This window comes from Natator depressus, chromosome 1 (genome assembly GCF_965152275.1).
Source record: "Natator depressus isolate rNatDep1 chromosome 1, rNatDep2.hap1, whole genome shotgun sequence".
Taxonomy (NCBI): domain Eukaryota; kingdom Metazoa; phylum Chordata; order Testudines; family Cheloniidae; genus Natator; species Natator depressus.
In genome coordinates, this window is record NC_134234.1 from 183104871 (window position 1) to 183125809 (window position 20939).

At 49.9% G+C, this 20939-nt stretch overlaps 1 protein-coding gene across 3 annotated transcripts in view; it reads right to left on the minus strand.

Annotated features, from left to right (window-relative positions):
- IGSF3 (immunoglobulin superfamily member 3) overlaps nucleotides 1–20939 on the minus strand; it is a 152629-nt gene that overhangs the window by 16336 nt on the left and 115354 nt on the right. The window lies entirely within an intron of this gene.

Genomic DNA, 20939 nt, shown 5'->3' on the forward strand with positions numbered 1-20939 from the left:
CATTATCTCCTTGTATAAGACTAAATAGGACCACTGATCCACAAGAATTTAGAGACCCCTGTATTGAATCTTCTTCCCAGTTTCCTCCTTCACCTCAATGAACTCCTGAATCCTCCCCCCAGTGAGAGGCTTGGTTTCTCACAGCTGCCTCAGGCCCCTTAGAAGGATCCTGGATTAAGGCATCCAGTCTAGCAGGAGATTCACACATATCATCGGTTCTCTAGGGACTTCAGATTCCTCTGTCCCTAGGGCTGCACTTGTTAAATGAACCCTTGTTTTTCCAAAGCTTCCTGCACAAATCTCTGTGCTGCTGACCCAGCCCCACAGAAAGCCACCTGCAGATAGAGCGTGTACCCTGCCACACCCTGATCATCTCACTGAACTGAAAGCTTTTCAAAGGCTATTTGGGATCAGATCAATATGGACATTAAAACATGAGCAACGTGAGAAACAGGCACTTGACTGGAATGGAAGAGGAGGGAAGCACGGTCTGGTTTTCAGTCAGAGCCCATGGCGGGAAGTCAGGAGTTCTGTGCCAAGTTCTGCCACAGGCTTGCTGTCTGACCTTGGGCAAATCACAGAGACCGTGACTCTCTCAACTTCCCACCATTACCTCCATCAGCTCAGCTCCCCGAGTGGTAGCAAAGGTGGCTGCACTAGTGTATGCAAGGCACAGCACCCACTGGTATTTTAGCCACTGCGTTCAGACCCGCTCTGAACAGGGTGACAATGGGTTTAAAACCCTGGTGCCCTCCCTATGCTGAAACAAGTATCATGGAGTGACAGTCTTCTTATTGTATGTGCGTGGGCTATGTCTAATACAATGGGCCTTAATCCCTGACTGGTGCCCCTAGGAACTACTTCAACACAAACAAAATAGTTCAGCGTATTTACATCTGTATGAAGGTACCGGTGCCTTTCCTACACTTTTGGGGCTGTCTGAGATTTGGTGTGCTCTAGATCCCACTGAATGAAGATTTGAAGTGAGGAGCAAGGTCTGAGTAGACAAAAAGCGAGGCCCAGACAACTCTGACTCAGTCCATCTCCCTTCTTCCCCCGTCTAGGAAAGTGGGGCATAGTTCCCCCCCAAGAACTGCTGGCACAGGAAATGGATTGGCATACCTAAGTATTGGTTAGGCCAGGGAGAGGAAGGGGATGTGGGAAACCAGATCACATAGTTAGAAGGGATTTACCCCAAGTTTCAGCACTGAGGGCACTACTGGATCTCATCACACCACACACGCTGAACAGGGTCAGACCCATAAGTACTCATATAGGAGACCTCCAGGTGATGCAGGGAGCGAGTGTTGGTGCTTCTGGCAGATGACATCTTTCCCTCAAAGTCAGCACTGAACTGGTTCCCCAGCATTCAGTTCTCTTTGCTACTGGAAGTGCCATCTTTCAGATCAGATTTATAAATGCTGCTCCTGATGCTTGTGAAAAGTGCCACTGGTTCTTTAATGGCCACGAGAGTCAGGGTTTTAACTAACCCTGGTACCAAGGTCCAAATCAGGTAATTACAATCTCTACCTAAATTTCATCTGCAGTTTTTGTTGCTGAATGATGATCTGCAGGTCTTCTCCTGAATGGCTGTGCAGCGTTGCTGTACATGGTAATACCACTGCTGTGTTTCACTCCAGAAGTGGAGGCATTTTTGTGCTGGGAGAAGGGATTCCGTACACAGGTTTTAAATCTATTATTGAAGTTTACAAAGCATTCTGGGGACAAGAGGCATCACAGAAATACAGGGATTGCAAGTCAGCACAGCTTCATTCAGATAAAAGGCAGGCTGCAGATTTACACGAGCTGAGGATCTGTCCCACAAGTTCTATTGATTAAGATGCAATGGGGTCTCTTCTCACTGGGGCAATGAGTCTCCATTTTGCATTACTTTTTACTTCACCAAGCTACCACTGAATTCTATAGTCTCAATCGCCCTGTCAGCCAAACTGAATGTGTGTGGGGAGGAGCCTGGGGGAGAGAAGGGTACATACAAACAGCATCAAATGGAAGGAAGAGGCTCCGACGACGACACTTTTCTGCTCCAAGACAACATCTGAAGATATGTATCCTGGTAGCACAGAAAAGTTTCCCTGGAGCCTGTACTGCCTTTGTCTTTAATCAGCGTGCTAATAAAGACTAGATAACTGCGTTATGGGATGGCACATTCGGAGCGGGGGGTGGGGTGGAGGAATAGCCCCCAGCTTTCCTCTCTGGGGACTGACTCAATGGAGAGGTTTAGGCTCATGCTGCTATGTTCCTCCTAGCCCAATCCACCAAGCAGGTTGCACCGAGACCCACTTCACCTCCTTGTCTCATTCTAGGTGGGAAAAGGTTATTTCAAATCGGAACCAGTCCTCCAGTGCCTGGGATAAAAACCAAGAGAAAAGGAAGCCAATCTCAGCAGCTCTATTTCTCCCCCTTCAGCCCCCTTTCCAACAGTTTATTTTTAATTGGTACGGGATTATTTTCTGCAACTGTTGCTAAGGAAACCTCAGTTGCTATAGCAACTGTATATGTTAAGTTGCTTGCTTACATCTATTAAAATACAGTATACACACATGCTGTGTGTTGTGGGGGCATACCGTATCTATATACATATGCCCTGGGCATATATTGTATCTATATTTAGAAACAAGAAAAATCAGAAAGAGATCTTTAAGAATCCCTCCTAATTTTCTTCCCACATTATAGCATTTCAAGGGGAAGTGAGCTGGAAGGAGAAAGAAGGGATTTTTTAAGCCTGGTGTTTCTGGGCAACAGACCCATATCTCACATGGACACGATTTATTCCACTGATGGGGCAAAAGTGCACTCCCAGACCAAAATACGTAGCCATTCTCAGCACACACACGTACACCCTGATGTTACAGAGCACCAGGGCAGCCCAGAGTGTGGCTGTTCCTGCTTCCTCCAACACCTGGGAGTGTTTCCCAGCCATTGCCCTAGTTTTCAAAGCCTCTGATCTGTTTCTTACTGCCCTCCCATAATGAGAAGCCGTACACACTGTAGCCTGGAGGGTATGTTTTGAGATGTGTGTCTGAAGGGCCAGACAAGTAGTTCCAGCATCAGGCAGAGAGCTGAGGAGGAGTCTGGTGCTATCCCTGACACAGGGTGATAAATCCTCCACCCTACATGCTGGATAGAAAGCAGAAAGTATTGTGGGGGTTTATTACACTTATGTTACCAGGTGGGAAGACAGTTACGTTTTCCATAACTGGTTTTCTTCGAGATGTGTGGCTCATGTCTATTCCACAATAGGTGTACGTGCTCGCCACGTGCACCGGTGCCGGAAGATTTTCCCCTAGCAGTACTCGGGGGGGGGGGGGGGGGTGGGAGAACGCTCCCCCGCGAACCCTAGAGTGGCGCCTGCCTGGCACGGTATAAGGGAGCTGCGCGCTCCCCCCACCCTCAGTTCCTTCTTGCCAGACCAACTCCGACAGAGGGGAAGGAGGGCGGGATGTGGAACAGACATGAGCAACACATCTTGAAGAACACCAGTTATGGAAAAGGTAAATGTCTTTTCTTCTTCGAGTGATTGCTCATGTGTATTCCACAATAGGTGATTCCAAGCTATATTTGTTGAAGGTGGGTAGGAGTTCACAAATTCCCAGGGCGGAGGACAGCCCTGCCGAACCCGGCGTCATCCCTGGTTTGGGGGATGATCGCATAGTGCGAGGTGAACGTGTGAACCGAAGACCACGTGGTGGCCCTACAAATGTCCTGGATGGGGACATGGGCCACAAAGGCAGCCGACGAGGCCTGTGCCCGAGTCTAGTGTGCCCTCACAATGGGTGGCAGGGGGACACCCGGCAGCCCATAACAGGAACAGATGCATGAAGTGATCTGATTGGAAAGCCGCTGAGTGGAAATCGGCTGGCCCCTCGTGCGCTCAGCTGAGGCGACAAACAGTTGCGAGGACTTTCTGAACGGCTTGGTCCGCTCAAGGTAGAAAGCCAGAGCCCACCGCACATCGAGCGTGTGGAGATGGCGCCCATCACTGGACGCATGAGGCTTGGGGCAGAGGACCTGTAGAAAAATGCCCTGACCCATGTGGTAGGAGGAGACCACCTTCGGGAGGAACGCGGGGTGTGGGCAGAGCTGGACCTTGTCTTTATGAAAGACCGTGTATGGTGACTTGGAGGTCAGGGTCCTGAGCGCCGAGACTCGCCTGGCCAACGTGATTGCAACCAGGAAGGCCACCTTCCACCAGTGGTTCAAAAGGGGGCCCTGTGAGATGAGCCAACACCAGGTTTAGGTCCCACTGCGGGACTTGGGGTCTAGAATATGGAAAAAGACGGTCCAAACCCTTAAGGAACCGGCCAGTCATAGCATGGGAAAATACCGTGTGCCCTTGCATCAGTGGATGGAAGACCGATATGGCTGCCAGGTGCACCTTGACTGACGAGGGCGCCAGGCCCTGGGCCCTCAGGTGGAGGAGATAATCAAGGATAAGCTGGATTGGGGCGGTCACCGGGGAGACACCCTGGTCCACCGCCCACCTAGAAAACCAGGACCACTTCACCAAATAAGTGTGGTGAGTGGAGGGCCATCTACTTTCGAGGAGGATGCGCTGAACCTGCTCTGAGCACGTCCTTTCCTCTTGACCTAACTACTGAGCAGCCACGCCGTGAGGTGAAGAGCCGCCAGGTTGGGGTGAAGGAGGCAGCCCTGGTCCTGAGAGAGCAGGTCCGGGCTGAGCGGCAATGGCCACAGCAGAGCTACCGCCAGGCCCGTGAGGCTCCCGTACCAATGTTGCCTGGGCCACGTCGGGGCAAACAGGAGGACCTGGGCCTTGTCCGTCTTTATCTTCTCCAGGACCCTGCCAATTAGAGGGAATGGGGGAAAGGTGTAGAGAAGCCGGCCTGGCCAGGACAGGAGAAAGGCACTGGAGATAGCACCCCTCCCCATGCCCCACTCCAGAGCAGAACTGGGGGCATCGCCGGTTCTGCTGAGTCACAAACAGGTCCACCTGGTGAGTACCCCACCTTCAGAAGAGCTGGTGGGCCACTTCCGGGTGGAGGGACCACTTGTGTTGCGAGGAAAAGTCCCTGCTCAAGCGATCTGCCCTCTCGTTCCGGGCGCCTGGTAAGTGGAAGGCCTTCAGGTGGATGTTGTGGGCTATACAGAAGTCCCACAGCCTGAGGGCTTCGCGGCAGAGGATCGGGCCCCGTCTTGCCTGTTGATATAGAACATTGAGGCCGTGTTGTCCGTGAGGACCCTGGACTACCTTGCCCTCCAGGTGCAAGCAGAAAGCCATACATGCCAGCCGCACCGCCCTGAGCTCCTTGACGTTTATATGTAAGGTCAGGTCTTGAGCCGACCACAGGCCTTGGGTCTGAAAGTTCCTCACATAGGCCCCCCAACCCAAGTCCGATGTATCGGACACCAGCTCCAACGACAGGGCCCTGTCCCTGAACGGGACCCCTTGGAGCATGTTGTTTGGGGCAGACCACCACTGCAGGGAGGTGATCACCAAGTTCAGCGTGGTGAGGACTTTGTCCATCCTGTCCATGGCCTGGGAGAACTTCAAGGCCAACCAGAGCTGGAGGGGCCTCATCCTGGCGGACCATGTACGTGCACGCCGACATGTGACCCAGGAGTTGTAGGCAAAACCTGGCTGTTGTTACCGGGAACCTTGTGACTGAGTCGATGAGACCTTTCAGGGACTCAAATCTGTTTGGTGGGAGACAGGCCCTGGCCGACACTGCGTCCAGGAGCGCCCCGATAAACTCTATGCATTGGACCGGGACTAACGTGGACTTGGTTGTTGTTTAATAACAGCCCAAGGTGGTGCAGATGGACAGGAGGAGTGCCATGTGATCCCTCACCTGCGACTGGGAGGTGCCCTTGACAAGCCAATCTTCCAGATAGGGAAATATCTGGACCCCCACGCTGTCTGAGGTAGACTGCTATCACAGACATGCATTTTGTAAACACCCTGGGGGCAGTGGACAGACCAGATGGGAGGACCGTTAATTGGTAATGATTCTGTCCCACCACAAAATGGAGGACGCGCCTGTGCCCCTCGAATATGTGGATGTGGAAGTATGCGTCCTGTAGATCAAGGGCAGCGTACCAGTCCCCGGGATCCAGGGAGGGGATGATGGAGGCCAGGGAGACCATTCGGAACTTGAGCTTCACCATGTACTGATTCAGACCTTGGAGGTCCAGGATGGGCCTGAGCCCCCTTTCGCCTTCGGGATAAAGAAATAACAGGAGTAATACCCCTTGCCCATGAACTCCTCGGGCACAGCCTCTACTGCTCCTAGTCCTAGGAGCTGCCCCACCTCCTGCTCGAGCAGAGCCTCGTGTGAGGGGTCCCCCAATAGGGACGGGGGTGGACGGGGTTCGGCGGGGAGGAAGTAAACTGGAGGGTGTAACCCTGGGAGATGGTGTTGAGGACCCATTGGTCTGAGGTTAGCCGCGACCATTCCGGCAGGAAAGCACACAACCGGTTGGAGAAGGGAAGTTTTATCGGGGGTGGATCCCTGATGAGGACTGGTGGGGTGCCCCCGAGCAGCCTGTCAAAAACACCTTTTCCCCGCCTGCTTGCCCTTCAAGGATCCAGGCTGGGGGGCAGGCCGAGACTGCCTCTGAGGGCGTCTCTTATAGTCCTGCTGCTTCTTATGGGTGGCCTGGGTGGGAGTCTGCTTGAACTTAGGTTTTGCTGGAGCTGGGACATAGAGGCCCAGAGTCTGGAGGGTTGTGCGGGAGTCTTTCATGCCATGCAGCCTTGGATCTGTTTCCTCCGCAAACAGAGCTTTCCCGTCAAACGGGAGATCCTGCATGGAAGACTGCGCCTCGCTTGACAGCCCAGAGAGCAGGAGCTGTGACGCCCGTCTCATGGACACCGCGGAGGCCATTGATCGTGCGGCTGTGTCCGCAGCACCCGAGGCTGCCTGCAGGGATGCCCTAGCAGCCTCTGCCCCTTCCTCCACTAGCGCCTTGAACTCCTTCCTATTGCACTCCTGGAGGGAGTACTCAAACTTGGGCAGGGAGCCTCACAGATTGAACTCGTACCGGCCGAGGAGAGCCTGATGGTTTGCCACTCGTAACTGGAAGCTCGGAGATGAATAAACTTTGCTTCCGAAAGAGTCCAGTCTCCGAGAGTCTTTTTCTCTTTGGAGTTGGGGCGGGTGACCCCGCCGTTCCCTGTGGTTGACCAACTCGACCACCAGGGAGTTGGGCGCCGGGTGGGTATACAGGTACTCATGCCCCTTAGCGGGTACAAAGTACTTGCGTTCCACCTTTTTAGAGATGGGGCCAACAAGCCCGGAGTTTGCCACAGGGCATTTGAAATCTTAGCCACCCCTTGATGGAGAGGCAAGGCCACCCTACCCGGTGCCGATGGGGACAACACATTAAACAGGAAGTCTGAGGGTCCTCCATCTCCTCTGCCTGGAGGTGGAGGCTTGCTGCCACCCTGTTTAAGAGTTCTTGGTGGGTCCTGAAGTCCTCCTGCGGGACGGAGGTGGGTGGGGCTGCAATCGCCTCCTCCGGGCAGGGTGAAGAGGCCAGTGCAGTGCTCTGGGTATTGGCTGGCACTGGAGGTTCCACCACCTGGTTGGATTCGGGCATGGTGCCGAGAACGCACGTCCCATCGCCTCCTTTCTTGGGGGTCTGGAGAGGGAGGCCAACGGTGCCTCCGAAGCTCCAGCCACCGAGCGAGCTCCCACCAGGGGCTGCGTCGGAGGCTACGGTGCCCACTGGTACCATTGGGCCGGCCACAACGCTCAGTGCCACTGTATCTGCTGTGGCACTGGCGGGGCCGGCTGTTTGGGTTGGCTGGCCTGGCCCACCAAAGGATGGCTACGAATGGAGACCAGGCTGGCATAAGATCTACTGCCGTCTCTGGACCAGGAGAAGTGGCAGTGCCGGGATCTACGACGGCCACGGGACCGTGATCTTGATGTGGAGGACCGGGACCGGCGGTAACAGCTGCTCTGCAAACGGCCTCGACAGGCGGACCCGTGACGGCGAAACGCCGGCGATCGTCGCCCTGGGCTGCGATGTCTTGGCGGAGACTTGGAGCAGGAGTCCGAGCAGGAACAGCATTGACAACCATGCTGTGATTGACTGCAGTACCCTCTCTGAGACAAGGACCGATGGCAATGCCAGCCTCGGTCCTGCAGATAGTCACTCCTTGAGGACGAGCGGTGCCATGAGTCCCGGCCAGCCGGAACCCAGCCAGACAGTCTGTTGGGGTTGAGGGTGATCCACCTGGACTCTGCCCCGAGCAATCGCTGGGCGGTGATAGGCGTTGGGAATGTTCTCTCGACCAAGACCGGTACCGGGCCAGAGGCGACTGCGGAGATCGCAGGGGCGGCTTGCCTCTGGAGTGCAGGGCCGATATCAGCGGTGCTCTGGGAACTGCATAGGCATAACATCCCTGGCCCCCTGGAGGGTTTCAGGCGTGGACGGAGAAACCTGTTCCGAAGGGGCTGGGCTACTCCGTTCAATGTGAGTCGGAGGCCTGGGGCCCGGTGGGGATCGAAGACTGCCCGACGTGGGCCTAGCCTCTGTCCCAGACTTCCTTCGGTGCCGCTGCAAATAGGGAGTCTTCCTGGCCCTCTTGGTGTGCCCCGTGGACGGGGAGCGGTGCCGACTGGTCAATGGCACCGGAGGGTCGCTGCGTACCGACAGTGGTGCCAGGTACCGGTTCAGAGCAGTGTGCCGGGGTCAGCGTCAGCACCGACTCCATCAGGATGGCCCGGAGCCTAATGTCCCTTTCTCTTTTGGTCCGAGGCTTAAACAACTTGTAAATCTTGCACCTTTCGCTGATATGGGTTTCTCCTGAGCAGCGTAAACAGTCTGCGTGCGGGTCACTTGTCAACAGTCCGCGTGCGGGTCACATAGAATGCCTACAAGAGCCACACGACTTAAACCCCGGGGCATGCCCCGGCCCGGGCTCACTGACTGACTAAACAGCTAACTAACTAGAGGTACTAACGCTGAACAAACAAACAGTGCTGGGGACGAGCTACGGCAAAGCTGGAGCAGAGCAGTTCTGACGCACCTTCACTGGCTGCAAGAAGGAACTGAGGGTGGGGAGAGCGCGCAGCTCCCCTTATACCATGCCAGGCAGGCGCCACTCCAGGGGTTGTTGGGGCACTCCCCCCTATGGGTACTGCTAGGGGAAAAACTTCTGGCGCCGGTGCAAGTGGCGAGCACGCACACCTATTGTGGAATACACATGAGCAATCACTCGAAGAAGAAATTGCTCTGATCACCTCCACTCCTGTCAGCCACCACCACAGCAGTGCATAAGGCAACATTCACAAAGCCCTTTTTGCACCCAGAAGGGCTTAAAATACTTTTTCTAACGTTTTAATTCTGCAATAGCTAATAGGGATGACAGAGAAGTGGTGGCACAGAGTACTCTGGGGTCCTGGCTCAGCCAGACAGGGGCAGGTAGATTGTTTCAATACAGATCTGGGTTTTGCGATTTCTTTTGTGGCTTTATAGTTCATCTTTAGATGCGTTTGTGAGACATGGTAGTTGTATTGGCCTGAGATAGTGTTCATGTGGTTAAGACAAGAGAACACGGGTCCCAGGCACTGTATCCTCCATCGGCCAAACCTCAAAATCAAACCTTACTCAGTCAGAACTCCCCACCCCTTCAATGTGAGATTGGCCTGAACAGAAAGACAGCAAAGGGGTTGACTCTACAATTCTCTCTCTATAATTTGGCTCTACAATTCTAGGTTCTATAATGCAGCCTATCCGGGACTATTCTGATGTGGGGAGAGGCGGTGGTGGGGTGGCTGCTGTACTGAACTGCAAAACACCATGGAGAGCGGGAGCAATGATGTGAAGACACACAGCTACATAGCATTCTCTGCTAAGCTGTCAAGAGACCAAAGCTCTCTTAATAGGTCTCAAAAACATCTGCTCGGGGAACGCTGGGAAACAGGTGTGCGTTTTGGTGAGATAGCGTAGAGATAAACTGCAAACCATAATCCAGTCTCCACTGTGTTTCTTGGATTCCCTGGGGGGAGGAAGAAAATAAAGAGGATGGTAGCTTCATGCACTATTACTGGCTGTTGATACAACACTAACACATCATTTACACGGGCAATGAAACCAGTTTAAATCAATCATTGTTAAATCTGGTTCTGCTAGTATGGCTTCCTAATCACCAGTGACCAAGCACAGCAGTGTAGTGTGTGTGACATGCGTGTTTAATTGACTTTTTGTAGCTGTGTTCTGTCAAACACAAGCCACTTAGCTCTGGGGTGGAACACAATAGCTATTTAATAGCACAAAGCAGCACTACACACCCACACTGGAGTAACTTTTATAACTTTATCCAACTGAAGCTGCAGAGGGAATTTAGGGAAGTTAAATGGGTAATTACCCAAGCTGGAATTTAGACAGGGCACCAGGGTTTAACATCCCTCTTCTTGGGAAGAATATGGTAGAGGAATTTTGATAACCACAAGAGGTCAGCATTTTTCATGGCTCATGCAAGAGACACGCCTCCAGCCGCATGGTGCCCTTATATTACTTCCATGCTGGGGCATTGCTTCAGCATCAACTCACAAGAAAGAGCCTCATCTACCGAGTCACCAGCATAACTTCCTGCAGCACCCTGTGCTTTCCTTGAAGGTCTCCCATCTCAGAGCTTCATGACCAGGCCTGACCCTCAGGATCAGACACAAGACGACCTGGCTGCAGACGTACAGCACGTACACACCACAGAAACTGGAAATCATTCCCTTTTCAGCTGAAGCCACTATGTAATGGATATAAACACAAATATACATAGGGAACGTATGTTCCAGGAGGCAAAGAGTCTAGTAATTGTAGCAGGGGAGGCTGGAAAGAGGACTCAATTGGCAGCTTTCCCGCCCCCCACCGACTTGCTGTGTTGGTTCAGTCAGTTAATTTCTGTGCCTCAGTTTCCTTATCTGCAGAAATAAAAAGTTACCTACCTTTGTAAAGCACTTTGAAATCGGCAGATAAAAATGCTCCATAAAGGTGAACTGTCAGCGCTGTTCTTTTTAAGGCTGTTTAAGGCCCTCCTCTTGTAGAGCTCCCAAGAAAAATCAACACCAGAGTCCCACTGAGGGCAGACAGGAGGCTTTGCTCTTCTATAAAAAATTCTAGGAACCAAGCTAATTAACGTGGCTGAAAACGCTCCTAGCAGAGCGCTCTCTTTTAAAGAGGGGGGATGGGACATTAGCTAAGAAATGCAACGCTGCGCATTTGTGTGAATTTTCAGGAAGTGCAAGTACTGCCAAGGGCAGCCCAGGGAGTCTGCTCATCTGCACAGGGAGAGGAGAGGAGAGGAGTCAAGGGCTGCCTGGTCCCACTTTGAAGATTGTCATCCTTGAGGAGAGCTTCTGCAGAAACAGCCTCTCCCGGAGAGAGCTTACAAAATATTACTGAGTTTCCCAGCGAGTGCCCTAGTTTTAAAAGCCTCTGATAGAATGTGGCTGTTCTGATGTGAGAGAGGGAAAGGGGAGAGGGTAGAAGGGGAAACAAAACCAAAACCAAAGAGGGCTTGTGCACAATATGTTGATAAAAGGTTGATCCACCAATGGGAGTGTGATTGCATGAGCTCATAGTTGATGCCCCACAGGGTCAAGATTTAATTCTTACAAATAGGATTGTTTTAGGAGCTGCCTCTCTCCTCAGAGTGTTAGGCTAGTGGATTGTAAAGGGTGATTTACAGTCTGTGGACTGCTGGAAAGGGTGGGAAGGAAGTCGGGGCTGTGACTTGCCTCCTGATAAGATTCCCTGGCTCAGGGACAGGACAATCTGAGCCAGTTCCACAAGAAGACTGTCACGCAAGATCAATGTATCAGTTCCTGTATCAGTGGGGCTCCCAGAACTGCAGCACCGTCCTGAGCAGTTGCTCAAGTGCTGTGTGTCATCCAAGGTGAACCCTGCAGAGTGGGCTGAGCCGCTTGCCCGAAGGAAGCCCTGTTACCCCCCTCACTAGTGCCAGGCAGCCCCCCATACTGTAGACAGGCACTCCCACTGGAATCCACCTCCTCCCTGTCAGTTCCTCCAGAGAGGAAGGACAGTTCAGTGGGCACTAGCCTGGGACTCAAGAGCCCTGGGTTCAGTTCCCTGCTTGGGCACAAGCTTGGGCCAAGTCACTCACGTGTCTCTGTACCTCAGTTGCCTGTATGTAAAATGGGAACAGGCCATCCCTACCTTATGAGGCACTCGAGCACTATGGTAGTGGGGCCCAGATAAGTACCTTAGACAGTTCCTGACTCAGGACTGGCAGCAGGAAGATGGGTGGGTAAGGAGGATGTAAGTCCACTGAATTAGCTGGCAGGGAAGAAGGCAATTAAGAACAGATAAAGAAGATGAGTAAAGAAAGGAAATGACAGCAGAAGGGGTGGTCAGGTTAGGGCGCTTACAGGACGAAGGATGGGCCAGGAAGCAGGAGAAGGTTCTCCAAGGGTTTAAACATTAAATACAAATCACAATGAAGCAGAGACAGAGACTTCAACACGAGGGCCATCTCCCCAGAGATGCAAGGAACATGGCAGCACAGCTCCTGCTACTGCTATTCTCTTTTAATAGAACACAATTCCTGCTGAAACTGGATTAGCCATGCTGCAAATTGCATTAGCCAACAAGGGCGGCTGGCTGGTGCGATGAGCGCATGAGAAGAGGAAATAGCATTAGGCTTTGCCTGCTATTATTACTGCCGTTATTAACTTGTCACTTTGCTGTAGTGTTCCTATAACAGTGAATTATTGCCTGCAAACAGGCCCATATGATTGAATTACCGGGGAGAGCAGCTCCATGGAAAGGTAAGATGGCCTCTTTCCTGAGGATCTTTCAGTTGCTGCCCATCCTGCCGTCCAACACATATATGATACAGACAGAAGAGCCATTGAAGGTAGTTGACTGGCCATTCAGACTTCAAGCAATGCTAGTTTCAGAACCATTCTCCTTACCGCACAGGAGTTGTTTTAGTGTGTGCTGCACTACACACTGATCTCACTAAGATAAACACCTTATAGTTCCATAACCTTAATCACAAGGCAACAATGATTTGTTTTAATTCCAGTTTAGTTCCTCATGCACCTAGTTGGTGCAGAGACAACTCAGATACTCAGAACCTGATCCTAAGATGTGCCAAGCACCCAGAGCTCCCGTTAGTGTAACATCAAAGGCTCTTGCAGAAGCCCAGTATCGCCTAGGTCCCAGTACGTGATGAGCTGTCACCCATCTAAGGCAGATATATGAGGAACAAATAAGTGTCATGGGACAGTGGTAAAGAATCACAGAAAGAGCTGTTCTGTGTCCAATTCACTGCACATCTTCTGCCTAGAGCCTTCCTCACATTCCTTCTTGCTTCGCTTGTCACTGATTTAAAGAAACAGCACACGTACCTTTGCCGCTGCCCTGATGCATACACAGTCTTCAAAACAAACAATTAGATATCCAGATGAGTCACTCATGTGACCACTTGTCTAGAGAGAGATGGATCTGCTCCTCCCTTCCTTCCCTCCCAACAGATAGAGCCCTCTGTTAGTTCAGTGATACGCTCTACTAACTCTACTGTTCTCCATCCTGAGTCTTCCCTCTCCTTGAGAGGCATTGGGACTGGCACCCTCCAGACTATGCTGCAAAGGAGGAATACCCCTCCATCAATGGAATAGCACTGGTTCTCCATTTTCACCTAGTACCATCCTAGGTTCCTTTATAAGTTTTATGAGGTCCCTCTCTATAACCCTGGTTGGATCAGAATGGCTGGGCTTGGCTGTCTCTCCAGTAGCTCCCTGATTCACTTTACCTCTAACATTTCTTTAACCTTCAAGTTCACAATGCTTCTCCCCACAACATAACAATATTCCCGGATACGCAGCATAAACAATACCTGCAAGCCCCAAGGGCAGCACAGCAGTGGCACTCCCATGGCCATGGGAAACACTCCTAGGATAGGACAGACAGGCGGGAACTGTGATCCATCCCACTTCCCTGAGAGAGAATTAATGACTGACAGACGCATACAACAGTGCCTGCCTCCAGCAGCATGTTACACTCTACAAACCTCTCTGTCTCCTCAATACAGCCAGCATGAGCCAAATACTTAACGTCCACATGTACCAAGCTCACCTAAATCCACAGCAAAACCCCAGCTACCCAAACCTCTGCATAAGCATCCACCTCAGCACTGGTAATTTTCCAGAAGTCAATTGATTAACATTGTATTTAGTGCCACGACAGTTTGGGTAAGAACAGTTTAAACTCCCATGTTTCTCAATCTTTGCTGCAAAGGGTCTGCAAAGTGAATATATCCTCTCCCCGAATCCCTCCGGCTGAGAAGTTATCTGATCTCTGTGTGCCCAGGCCAGTTTTGAAAAGCAAGAGCTTCACTAGATAAATGCTAAGCTTTCCTGGAGGAAACTAGTTACAAAAATGTTAAATGTTGAGGACAATTATAGTTTGAAAACTGCACATAAATTAACCTTCACCCGCTAAAAACAGAAGCCTTCTTGTCATGTCAAAACCTGAAATAAACATAATATAAAGGCCAAGGAAGAGGATTCCCAGCACAAGCTGTATCTGCCATCAGAACACAATATACTGCTCACTGATCACTTGTAAATTAAAATATGGAGATAGAAAAGCTGGAATAGAGAATCTGGAGCAAGCAGCGGACACAGCAGGTAAAACTCACATATTGAGCAATTTAATCAATGCCCCATCGAAAAGGTTTCAAATGAACAGCACTGGCGCAAAGAGAAAAACATTTAATTAAACTCTTCACAAAGAGCAAGTTACACACACGCCCCTGCCTATTTAATTTTGGAGCTAGTTCATTAATGGTTGGGGCTCCAAAAGGTGCCTGCATTGCACACACACAAACCAGGCAACTGGCTACCTGATTTATATACACTGTTATTTGATTTGCACACATCAATATATATGCGATTCAGAAGCTTCTTTTGCAAATGTGGCTTTACATGGCTTATAGATGGATTGACAAATAGAAGCTGGAATTTTGGTGGCGGTTAGAGAATTCTCCTCTCCACAATTAAGAGAACAATTTACCATTATAGGAATAGCTTAGGAGCGGAGAGATCTAGGGCTATATCTATGCTACACAGATGCTACAGCAGCACAGCTGCAGCTACTCACTGTAACGTAGGCACTTCCTACATTCACAGAAGGGTTTCCCCCCGTTGATGTAGGTAATCCACCTCCTCAAGAGGCAGTAGCTAGGTTGATGGAAGAATTTTTCCATCAACCTAGTGCTTTTTACACTGGGGGTTAGATCAACCTAACTATGGTGCTCAGGGTACAAAATGTTTCACACCCCTAAGCGACGTAGCTAGGTGGATCTAATTTTTGAGTGTGAACCGGGGCTAGGAGGTTCCACCCTCCAGACCTAATAAGTGTGCAGGGTTTCTAGTACTGCCATCCTTAGACAGTTTCCTTGATTTTGCTGTCTTGGTAAATCATTTAGTCAGGCATCTAGAACATGTAACAAAACACTACAAATATGTAACTCCCCACAATATATTTTTCAGGAAATTGTCACCCTAAAAGGGGACACATGGGAACATGGGAACACAGGAACAAACGAAAGGTCCATTGAATCAGGTACCCTGCTTTCCTGCTGTATTATTTTTTAAATGGGTGCCTGACATCTAGGCTTCTAGATTCATTTTTATGCACTTAAACATGGATTTGGGAGCCTAAATAGGTACCTATTGTGACAGATTGACAATATCCTGGACATAACCTATGGAATTAAGATAAACTTTAATAAATAAGAGTTAATGTTTTTGATTCCACTGAACTAAAAATGCAATTGTATGTAACTTCTCTAGAAGCCTGACTAATGCAATTTCTGGAATTATTATTAGGAATTCCAAAGAGCTGTTTGGGACAATACACGTGAAGTGGGAAATGCTAATTTCCTTCCAAACCCAGCCTTTTGAAGCTATGACCTGGGAAGAGACACCCATTGTCTACTAATTACCTGCTCCTGGGAACTCTACATCTAGATCAAAGATGCCCAAACTGTATAAAAAGGAACTAAATTGTTCATGGGGGTGCTAGTTCTGAGCTGAGGATGTGTACTTGTGACCACAAAAGAGAAGGGGGGTGGGGGAGGACCCACCCGCCAGAGCCCAGTTGGAGACCGTTTGGGGGAATCTCTGGTAAGCTGATTAGCATGTATGCAGGTTCTTTTAGTGTTTTTAATATGCTTTCTCTGTAATGCTTATACCTTAAGAATAAGTAGGCTTGCATAGGAAGTGTTGCACTGTAATTTATAACTGTGACAAAGGGAGAAAGGCAAAGCAGGCCTGCTTAGCTAGTCTGACTTTGCTGGTGAATTCACACCATATAATCAGGGAGCTTTGCAACCTGGAAATACTCTGGTCAGGAGGGAGAGAGATGCATGTCTCCACCCAATAGAGGTGACGGTCCAGGGAGCCAGAAGACAGAGAGTGGGTGCCCTTGCTGGATTATAGAGGGGGAATATAAGTGCAGCTGTCCTGAACTGTGACACCATTTTTAAAAAAAACATTGGATCAGGTGCCACAACCAAATGGAGCAAAAATCCAGCTCGTCTAGTACCATATCTAGCCTCTGACTGATGCCAGATGCTTCAGTAGAAAGTGAAAAAAAAACAAAAACAAAAAACCAGCCCTTTACACTGGATTATGAACCAATGCCCTGGAATAGCTTTAAAAGGAAAATTGCACTAATTTGTTTTACTCGGCACAGAGGTATTAAAGTTCACAGTGTAAAAAACGCTACTGGGAAAAAACAGTGAAATCCTTACTTTATTTACACAGTTTTCCTTACAATTGGTATTTCTGCGCCTAGCGTGGCAGGTAGCTGTCTGAGTGAAGAGTTAAGCCACCTACAACACTCCCAACTACATAAGCCCAGAAGAAAACATTGTGAACCAATGTGTTAAATCAATATTCAAGCAGACTGGAAACTGGTGTCACACTGCCAGGATGTTGAGCACCAACCTGAAGGAAAGGGTGAAAAGTACACTGACCATCTGTGCAGAAGAATAAAAGAGAGGGTAACAGAGGGGAACATTCAATGTGGCACAGTGATTAAAAAAGCAACTACAATTTGCGTTGCATATATACGGGGAGCATATTAAAACAAGGGAAAGAGTTCTTTCCTTTTACACAGCACTGTTAGGTAACAGCTGGTGTTATCCTTTTCAGCTTATGAATGGAAACCTTATAGCCCAGGGTGGGCAAACTTTTTGGCCCGAGGGCCACATTGGGAATGCTAAACTCTATGGAGGGCCAGGTAGGGAAGGCTGTGCCTCCCCAAACAGCCTGGGCCCCGCCCCCTATCCACCCCCTCCCACTTCCCGCCCCCTGACTGCCCCCCTCAAAACCCCGATGCATCCAACCCCCCCTGCTCCTTGTCCCCGGACCGCCCCCTCCGGGGACCCTACCCCCTATCCAACCCCCCCTGCTCCTTGTCCCCGGACTGCCCCCTCCCGGGACCCCACCCCCTATCCAACACCCCCTGCTCCTTGTTCCCTGACTGCCCAGACCCCTACCCACAGCCCTGCCCCTAACCGCCCTCCCGGACTCCATGCATCCTGCCCAACCCCCCATGCTCCCTGTCCCCTGACTGCCCCCCCGGAAGCCCCTGCCCTTTATCCAACCACCCCGCTCCCTGCCCCCTTACCATGCCGCTCAGAGTGGCAGGAGCTTGTAGCCACGCCGCCGCGCTCCCCGGCAGGAGCGACGGGCCAGAGCGCTGGCAGCGCAGTGAGCTGAGGCTGCAGGGGAGGTGGGAGAGCAGGGGAGGGACTGGGGGCTAGCCTCCCCGACCAGGAGCTCAAGGGCCAGGCAGGATGGTCCCACAGGCCAGATGCGGCCCGTGGGCCATTGTTTGTCAACCTCTGTTATAGCCTCATGTTTAGAACAAATGCTTGGGACTTAGGACTCACACATTCTATTCCCTGTTCTGCCACTGCCTTAATGTATGGCATCTGGACAAATCACAACCTCTGTGGCTTAGTTTCCCCATCTATAAAATGGATGTGAACTTTGCCTCTCAGAGGGTGGGGAGCTCTAAGGATTAATGTCTGTCAAAAGCTTTGAAGATGGACAGCGCCAAGTATTTTGCACACAATAATTCAGAAGTGATATGGGTGCTGACAGGGGAGAAATGAGGTTGATAAAGCATAGGGAGGGAAGAAACACAAGAAGAGATGAGAGGAGTTCAGTATACACAGCCGGTGATGAAGGAGGCTACAGGGGGCTACGATTCTGGTTCTGTATGTACATGCTGTAGGCAGGCGGGAGAAAAACTGCCCATTAGATAACAATGAGAAGAAAAGACAATGATTCTAAATTAAAAGAGGAAAAAAATCAGTTTAAATAGCAGCAAAAAAAAAAAAAAAAGTCAATTTGAGAAAGGAAGCAAGTTCTGGATTAAGGGATAGAACTAGGGCTGTCGATTAATCGCAGTTAAGTCCCGTGATTAACTCAAAAAAGTGCGATTAAAAAAATTAATCATGACTAATCGCACTATTAAACAATAGAATACCAACAGAAATTTATTAAATATTTTTGAATGTTTTTCTACATTTTCAAATATATTGATTTCTATTACAACATAGAATACAAAGTATACAGTGCTCACTTATTATTATTTTTGATTACAAATATTTGCACTGTAAAAATGATAAACAAAAGAAATAGTATTTTTCAATTCACAAGTACCATAGTGCAATCTTTTTATTGTGAAAGTGTAACTTACAGATGTAGATTTTTTTGGTTACATAACTGCACTAGGTAGAACCCAAGCCCCAGAAATCCTTAAGTCTTAGCCAGACAAGCACCAGATGAGCTAGCAATAAGCCAGGTAGGACATGGACTTAAGTGACCTAGTATAGGGACCTTCTAGCCCCAAGAACTCACAAAATATCCCAGATGCTTCCCAGACATTAAAGGACAAAATTTTGGCTCTCAAACTCCTGTTGTGTTTTCCAGACTCCCAGTAAAACGATGGAAGCCCTCCACACTATTATTGTTATCAATAACTTTATTATACTTGGCTCTTACAATGCTTTTTCATGATCAGATCTTGAAGTATTCTGCAAAGGAGATAAGTCATTATCCCTGTTTTACAGATGGGGAAATTGATTGAGACAGAGAAGTCAAGTTTGTCTACATCATCCAGCAGGCCAGAGGCAGGAATAGAACAAGGTCTCCAGAGTCCCAGGCCAGTGCCTTAGATGCTTGACCACACTGGCTCTGCACAGATATCTGGAGGCAGAATTTGGGCTTGTATCTCTAATCACAAAGTGAAGTCTGTGGAATATATCATATCCTACCAGCAGCATCTGCAAAAGAGAGAGGGCAAAGAGGAAAAAGGACTCAACAGGTAAGTGGGAGAGAAAATGCCAGTAGAGGGGAGATGGGCAGGAGTGGGAGAAAACAGGATTTGATGCATTATTGTGGGGAAAGAGCGTTGGGAGTCCTCGGTCAGGGAGAAGAGAAGTACCCATGGATGGAGGGGGGAGCCAGAGCAGGGAAGCTGCATGTGTGAGCTGCATGGGAGGTAGAACTCCCTTCAGTAAATCTGCAGGCTTGGAGACTGTCTCTGCCGCAGAGGATGAGGGGTATGGAAAAAAAGAAAAAGCTCTCGTACTGTTGACCGAGAATGCAAGGCCACTTGTTTTGTTCTCTTACGAATGGGCTGAGATAGAGCACAATTATGGGTTGCGCAGAGGCTCAGTCACTTCATTTTGACTGTTAAGTGTGAAGGTCACAGAGAAACAGCAGCTTGGTGGCAGGACAGGAGGTTTTATTACTCCAGTGATTAAGGGAAAGGAGCAAGGCCCTGAGCATCCAGCAGAGAGAAGGCCATTCTGCATCACAGTTACAGTCACCATTAATCAGCCCCATCCCGCTGTGTGGAGCCCTGGCATTCAGAAGGAGGGGTCTTCTCAAGCATCCTTTAACCCCTTCACCACTGAAGCATGTGCATTGCTGCACGCAGCTTTTCAGAATACAGGAGTTAAAAGTGTCCAGAGTAAATCTGGTTTAAGATCAATTAAGATTGTATCCAGTCATGATCTCAGTTATGGTAAGAGGGCTTTATATCAGCAGTTCTCAAACTGTGGTTCAGGACCCCAAAGTGGGTCGCGACCCGATGTTAATGGGAGGCAAAGTGCAGGGGGACATGGGATCATGTGCCTCCCCTCTCCCCCCGGATTTCTACCTTCCATTTAGCACAGAGGTTTTCAAACTGTGGGGAGCACCCTCTTACGGGGAGCACACCCCACAGTTTGAAAACTGTTGTCGCCTGCAAGGAGCGGGTGGATCAGAAGCTGGTGGGAGCTGCCTGGCCTGCTTGGGCCCCTGGCTCTTCGCACTGTGGGAGCTGGGGCGCTGGCTGGCTGCCCACCCGGCAGCCCTCCCTGCCCTGCTCCCCAAGCCGGGCCACCCCTGCACAGCTGGGCACTCCCCAGGCAGGGCGGGTGGCACAGCTCAGAGTTGCACCCCTGATGCACTCTTGCCTCTCCCCCGAAGGAGCCTGGTGCTGGCTGGCGAGGGGCCCCCTGGAGCTGGCTTGCTGCTGCCCTGGTGCTCCTGGCTCTATGGCTGCTCCTTGTGACAGAAATGCACTTCAAGTTAAGAACTTTCAATTCTTCAGCTAAAATTAATCCTTTAAGCAAAAAATATTTGCGTGTGACTTATACTGTGGAAAGTTACAGCATTTAAAGCGGAAAATCTATTTCACATTTGAAAATAACTGGCTATTTAAAGAGAAATTATTATTGCAATGTTTTACATGAAAGCTGTAGACGCTTACAGTCATTAATAAGTATCGATAAAATATAAGCACCTTGTTTTTTCAGCTCAAAGGACCCGTGATGAGCTATTAACGTGAAGTTCTACAATGAGAATTAAACTGGTCCTCAAGCGAATTACTGTTTCTTAATTGCTGGGTATAAG